The following is an 8,376-nucleotide window of genomic DNA, read 5'->3' as shown; positions in this document are numbered from 1 at the left end:
TTTATTTAAAAAAAAATATTCCATCCCCTCTCAAATTTTTATTCTCTTTAATATCAAACAAATATTATACTTGGGATCACAATTTATTAAGCTTTATCAATATCTTAAAATCTGCAAAAAGTTCAAATCACTACCTTTGAGCCTTTGAATCTAAGATTTTGGTGCCTTACTCGATTTTTTTCTAATGTCCTATAGTTCATCTTAAAGGTAACAAATTAATGAGGTTTGATGGAAATCTCATCGGCCAAATAGGTATTTGAATTAGTAAGCTTGTTATGCACCTTATATCATTTTTTTTTCAAGTTCATTTATGTATATGGATATAAAATTCTTTACACTTTTCTTGGTATATATTGTTTAAGTACCTTTTTCAATGGATACAATATGTTCGATTACTTATTTGACAAGTTCTTATTATTATTTTTTTAAATAATAATAATAATAATAATAAAAATAAGCCCAAAAACTAGCACAAAAGTCCGCATGTAAAAGCGGTTATCAACCGCCTAAGCGAAGCGGTTGCGATTGTTGAAACTGCCTTAGACAACTGCGGTTTGCTATAACCGCTAACCGCAATCGCTTGTACAGCCAATATAAATGCAAAATTAGTTCATAAAATATTTACCGATTTGCAAATAGCTACTTAGGATATAAAAATTGCTTAAAACACCTAGGGACAAGTACAAATAACAAATAACTCTTTATTATCAACTCATTTGAAATTTTGCTGAAAACTGTCAACACCAATAATAAAATGACACATGTCACATCTGGATCGGGGGTCTTTTATGTTTTTTATATTCATATTATATTTTTTTTCCTTTTTTTTTTATTAGAAAAATACACATACTCCTCTTAAATTATCAAACAATTTGTAATGTCTCCTCCACAAATTTTCAATTGAAACAATGTCTCTCTTCCCTAAACTATCAAAAACTTGCTATATGTCATTTATGTACCAAAAATAACAAAAATACTCTTATAAAAAATAAAAATAAAAACATTTTAAAAAATTTAGTGACCCACAGCAACAATCGTGGGTCTTTACCATATTTTTTGGTAGTTTGTGGGGGATATTGCTTCGATTGAAAGTTTGGGAGACATTGCAAATTGTTTGATAGTTAGAGGGGATATGTGTATTTTCTCATTTTTTATATTTTATATTTTTTTATTATACGAGACATTTTTCATTTTATTACTAGTGCTAACATAATGGATTGACACATTTTTTCAAAGTTTTAAATAGAAGTTAGGAGCAGAAAGTTATTTGTTATTTTTGCTTATCACCGGCAATTGAAGCCATTTTTTATACCCTAAAAAACTATTTGCAAATTGGTAAATTTTTAGGAATTGATTTTGCATTTATCCAAAAAAAATTTTTTTAACCATGTTTGGGTTTCTATCTAAATTAGTCCACGTACATGCAATTTTTCACTTCTTGTACATCAAGTAATAATATAGTCACATCAAATCCTAGGGATGCTTCAAACTAAAAAATATATATTCCGTAGTGGAATTTCAAACTTTTGACTTATGTTATGTGACATGTTTAGGGCCGTAAATAAACAAGTCCGTCCAACAACCCACTCGATACACGTTCAGAAAACTTGACCTGAACTCGAGCTCAATACTATACAAACACACTTTATTAATAAGTGATACATACTCGATTCGCTCGATAGGGACTCACGAGCCTAGCTTATTTAATGCTAGACCTAACTCGCCTGACTCATTTAGGGTTTGCGATCCTAGCTTATTTAAAGCTTGACTTGACTCGCTCACTTGACTTATTAGCTCAATCACACACACACACACACATGGGTTATTTAATATTTATATTTATATTACCTCATTTAATCATTATATAATTATATTTATTGCATAAATATGACTATATAACTTAAGTATTATTATTAGATACTTAGGAATCATTAAACTGCATGATCTAAGATCATGTGAATTGTGAGATCATATGATAACATTTAGCTCGTATGATCTCATTTAAGTATTATAATTGGATACTTATGAGTTAGGATAAATATGATATATAGTTATCATACTTCTTATGTATTATAGATAATCTTATATCATATGATATAATTCAAAAGTTATAAGTATAATATTATAATCACATCATGTCACACAAGTATATAATTTCATACGAATATAATATATAGTTCTTTAATGTATGTATGAATATATATAATAATGACAATGTGATTCATATATTTAATTAAGTATTATCATAAATATCATCACTCGAATTTAGATCATATGATCGTATAATTTAACATCGTGCCATATAATCATATGATATAACGTTTTGTCATTTAATCATTATATCATATGAATATAATCATATATATGATATAAGTATTATTGTTAGATCACATGATCTAAGATCTAATATCATATAAATTGTCGGATCATATGATAGTATGTATACCATATGATCTAAGTATTATCATTTTATATTTATGAGTTAAGATAAATATGATTCATAATTATCATATTTAATTATTTATTATATATCATAGATAATGATTTGATATGATTCATACTCATAAATATAATATTATAGGCATATAATATCACCTAAGTATACAAATTCATACCAATACAATATATAGTTTCTTAATGTATGCATGAATATATGCAGCTATGACAATGTGACTTATATAATCTCAATTAAGTGATAAATATTGGAATCAATTTTGGGTATTTTGACATGATTTAACGAAAAATTATACGGATGGTTCAAATTGAAAAAAAAAAAATGAAAGATAGATACCCTAAATTGATACTTTTTAAAGTTTAAGTACTTAATTACAAAACTGGTGAAAGATTAGGGGTTATAATAAGTGAAGTTTTCTCCATTTTTAATCTATTTGTTCCAAACCTGGTTTTTTGTAAGGGTATTTTGTTTTTTTATCTCTTTTGTTCTAAACCTAATTTTTTTTGTTATATGAATTCAACATTCTGTTTAAGTTGTGTTTTAATCTCTTATTTTAAAATTATGTTATTTGTTTGTTAAAAATCTTTCATGTTAAAACTTAATTTTTGTTAGAGTAATATGTAGTTTGTTTACTTAGCACCCATTCTTAGTTATTTTGGAACTTATAATAGTTATGGAGAATACAAGTTAAGCTGGCATAATTGATAAAACCTCCGGCTTTGGTGATGATGCGACAATTGCTGCCCCTGTACTTAGAGTTGATGGTAGTGAAAATGTAAGAGATCAAACCCCAACAATGGGTCCTCTTGGAGATGAAGATCCTGGGAAGGAGTATGAAATGAATGATAGGTGGAAGACTTCAATTGTTTGGAATGAATTTGTTATTGTTGAAATTGATATATAAAAAATAAAAATAAAAAAATGCAACGTATGTGGTGTAAAAGGTTGTTTGCTGCTTCCAGCTCAAGTTCCACCTCAACACTTAGTAGGCATTTGACTGTGTGTCTTCAATATATGGGCGCCAACAAGAAGCATAAGAGTAAACACGCAACAGATAAGAAAACTAGAAAGAAAAAGAAAAAGCAAATGCAGCAGATAAAAAAAGAAAAGAAAAATTGGAGTCAGTAGATCATCTCCAACACGGCAACTTAATATCAATCAAAAAATCACACTACACAAGGAAAAAATGGGGCAAAATTTACTTTACAAATTACAACAACTCTCAAATTTCCCTCACCGACTCAATCTCACCCTATCATTCAACCACAAGAAAAAAGAAAAAAAAATGCAAAGCTTGAAAATACTGAGTCTGAGAGATTGAGATCTGGCTGTGCATCCACCGTCGACCGTTTGTCCACCGGTCCACGCACCACCACCACCACTTGTCAACACTCATTATTGTGAGTTACATGCTCTTACTTTTCTATAAATTCTAAATCTCCAATATGACTTTGCTTTGAAATTTTAGGTTTTTCTAAAAGAAAAATCCGACCGAGTGTTCATTGTGTTATTGTGTAGTATGTGTTTGATTCTGTGATTTATTTGAGATGGCGTGAGCCATAAGGTAGAAGACAAATAGACAATGAAGATTGAAGAAAGAACTGAGGCGCAAACAGCGGGAGGGAAGGCGTGAGGTTGAAGAGAGAAATAAGAAGATAAGGGTATGACTCAATATTCGAAGTCTGAAGAAGATTAGGAAGAGGACCAAACATGGTTTATCTTTTTTAAAATAAAATAAAATAAAAAATTGAAAAGATGAGGGACGTCAGGGCGTGGGACCGTGGGGTGGGGGAAGGAATTGACTCAATAGTCTCAATTGAAGCTTTAAGTGGATTCTGAAAGGACCATGGATTATGGAGGCTTTGAGTGATTGAGTGGATTTTGAGTTGTCTTTGACTTGTTTTCAAGAAATCCCTCAAGCTCAATATAACATTGATTCACTGAAAGATACTCATTTTTCTTAGACCCTATTAACTGTGCATAATTTATTTGTCAAGTAATTTATATTCTTTTATGTTTGCTATTTTGATTAGATTAAGATTTGTAATAATTACTAACTTACTTTGATTATTGATTTTTTTTTCCTAATTTGATAGGTTTGATTTGGTTAATTATTCATTGTTTTTTTTTTCGATTGTTAATGCTAAAAAAAAACCATTATAAGTAAAAAATTCTAATAAAGATCTGATATTTCTAGGTTTTTTTTTCGATTAATTTATTAATCTATAAATTTTCTTACAGCCTAGAAAAATATGAGCAGATAAAAAACAATCGATTTTCATTATTTAAGAAAAAAGATGCGAGTCATTCAGAGGTTGATAGTGATACACTTTTAAATAGACCGTTAGCAACGGATCTTAATGCTTCAGTGACCGATGAGCGGTTTTTTAAATGTCCGAGAATCCATCATGAAGAAACTGATGCCACCTCTTTGGAATGTGATCCAGGAAAACGTCCGCAAATATGAGAATTTCCTGTAAACTTACAAGATGAAATGCGACTTGTTTATCTTAGTTTGGCTTACGTCAACTTATTTTTAAAGCTACAGAATATCCAGCTTCAGGACTGGATAATTATTGTCGTTGATTTCAAGCTTATTGGTTCCAGACATACCCAAGTTGGTTTGAGTATTCAAAATCAAAGGATGCCATCTTTTGTCATCCATGTTACGTTTTTGCTAAGGAATCGATAGGCTGTCTAGGATCAAATGCATTTACAGTGAGAGGTTTTAAAAATTGGAAAAATGTGAACGATGAAATGAACTGTCCTTTAATGGGGCATGTGAGGACATATCCAAATTCACCACATAAAATTGTTGTGAAATATTGTGAAGATCTGAAGAATTATTCACGGCATATTGACAAGTTAATTGAAAAACATTCATCACAAGAAAATGGAGAATAATCGATTGCGGCTCAAAACCTCAATAGATAGTGTTCGATGGCTAGCATTTAAAGCATGTGCATTTAGAGGTCATGATGAAAGTTCCGACTCAAAAAATAAATGTAATTATATTGAATTGATAAAGTTTTTAACAACTTATAATGATAAAGTTGCCGGAGTTGTCTTGACAAATGCTCAATGGAATACTAAATATATATCACCCCAAATTCAAAAAGTAATTTTGTAACTAAAGTGCAAGATGTGATTCGCACAAAAATTAGGGATGCCAAATTTTGCATTATTGTTGATGAAGCTTTGGATGATAAAGATGGTTTTATTCAAGAGAGGTTATTTCATATTGTCCATGTCAAAGATACTACTGCATTAACTTTAAAAAAGAATGTATGTGATGTCATTTCTTGTAACGACCTCAAAATTGTGAATATTCAAGGTTAGGGATATAATGAATGTAGTAATATGCATGATGAATGGAATGGGCTACAAGCTTGATTGCTTAGATAATGTCTATATGCATATTATGTGCATTACTTTGCTTATAAGCTACAATTAGCTTTGATTGCAGCATCTAGACAAGCAAAATTTGGTCATCAGTTATTTGTCAATTTGAATTTTATTATCAACATTGTTGTTGGTTCTTCAAAACGCAATGATGAATTGCAATATGCTCAAGTTGTTGAGATTGAAAGTATGATTGCTTCTAATTAAATTGAGACTAGAAGGGGGCAAACCAAATTGGTACTTTGCAACGACCTGGAGATACTCGATGGTCTTCTCATTTTTATTCTGTTTGTACCTTAATAAGAATGTTTCGTGCAACTTGCTCAATTCTCGACACTATCTCAAATGATAGAACCAACTATTCTCAACGCGATGATGCTGAAGCGGCTTATACGGTACTAACATTATTTGAATTTGTTTTGATCTTGCATTTGATGAAGCAGATTATGGGGATTTACTAATTCTCTATGCCAAGCTTTGCAACAAAATTCTCAAGATATTTTAAATGCCATAAGTGCAGTTTCAACTACAAAATTACTTATTCAGAAGTTGAGAAATGAAGAACTTGAGCCTTTCTTTGATACTGTTGAATCATTCTGTGAAAAAAAAAATGAAATTAATGTTCTTGATATGAATGCTTGTTACATTAGAGCTCGAGGTAGATCATGTCGCCAAGATGAAGAATCTTCCATGATAATGGAGCATCATTTTAGAATTGATGTATTTACTGCTGCAATAGACTTCTAATTGCAATAATTGAATAATTGATTTAGTGAGCATGCAGTGAAACTTCTTATTCTCAGTGTCGCTTTAAGCCCTCAAGATGCATACAAATTATTTAAGATCGATGATTTATGCAGCTTAGTTGAGAAGTTTTATCCTCAATATTTTACTGAGCAATAAAAAATCATTTTGAGATTTCAATTGGATCATTATAAGCTTTATATGCCAAAGCATTCAGATTTTCAGAATATGTCAATTTTATCTAAGTTATGTAGAGGATTAGCAATTTCAGGAAAATCGAAGATATATAATTTGATTGACAGGTTAATTCGTCTAGTGTTGACTCTCTCTGTTTCTACCGCCACTACTGAACAAACATTTTTTACCATGAAACTTGTAAAAACTAGATTACGTAGTAGAATATAATATGAGTTTCTAGCAGATCATTTGGTAGTTTATATTGAGAAATAAATTGCTAAGGATTTCACGACAGAGATGATAATGGATGAATTTTATTCCTTAAAATATTGTTGTTGAGCACAATTCGAAGGAGATACGAAGTTCTTTTTTGGATTTTTTTTTTGCACATGTCTATAGCAAATCAGAACGCTTTTGTATTCAGAAGAAAAATCATTTTTAAAGATGATTTATAGATATGTAACTTTTGTATACAGTTATAACTTATGATTTAGTATGAAGTTAATTTTAAGACATGTTTTCTTTTATTTTACAAGCGCGCACACATATAGAGGGACTATATATTATTAATATATATATATATAGACCTCTTCGCAAGGGGTTGAGAATGTAAACATTGTTACAGATATGTAGACCTCTTTGCAAGGAGTGTCGTATACGATGGTGACTTGTTATTTTGTGGTCTACAATTGGTTCATTCAAAAGATGAATTTAAATTTTTGTAACGTACCTCCTCTACATAGTAGTGTTGTTATTGTTGATGCCATATAGAAGTATATTGGGGCATTCGGGATAAAGTATTTTCAGTCACGATTGATAATGTGAAAGCAAATAATCATGTCATCATAATTCTTAAAAGTGATCTTGAGTTAAGGACAATCTTGCTTATTGGAGGTCAATTATTTTATGTACAATGTTGTGCTCGTATTACTAACTTGTTGGTGCAAGGAGGGTTTGCTGAAGTTGGGGACATAATTTATTGTATTTGTCAAGGTATCAAGTATTTAGTGGCATCTGAGGGCCGGTTGAGATAATTTAGTAATATTGCAAAACCATTGCATTTGTCTTCCAATAAAATGATTTTTGATGTCCCTACGCGCAGGAAAAACAATTACATGATGTTGGTGACTGCCATAGAGTTAAAATAAGTGTTCCCAATGCATCATCAAATTGATCTAGCTTTTCAATGGGTGGTAAGTACTGAAGACTGGGAGAATATTAAGAATGTGAATAAGCTTTTGACAATTTTCAATGAGGTGACCAACATAGTATATGGATGTGATTCCCAATTTCAAATTTATTTATACTTTGAGGTATGGAATGTAAGAGATATTGAGTATAAAGTGTATGAATGGGAATGAACACATCAAAGCAATGGTGATTAAAATGGATGACAAATTTGACGAGTATTGGGGTGATTACAATCTATTAATGGCCATAATTGTTGTGTTGGATCCGAGATACAAAATGAAGTTGATACATTTTTGTTTTCCTCTAATTTATCCATAGCCTTGAGCTTTGATGCACATTGATAATGTTAAAGGTATCTGGAACACGTTAGAACTAATGATGTTCTTTGGCCCATTAAAACGGACTTA

The sequence above is a fragment of the Alnus glutinosa genome, chromosome 1 (genome assembly GCF_958979055.1).
Source record: "Alnus glutinosa chromosome 1, dhAlnGlut1.1, whole genome shotgun sequence".
Lineage (NCBI taxonomy): Eukaryota > Viridiplantae > Streptophyta > Magnoliopsida > Fagales > Betulaceae > Alnus > Alnus glutinosa.
This window is presented reverse-complemented; position numbering follows the sequence as displayed.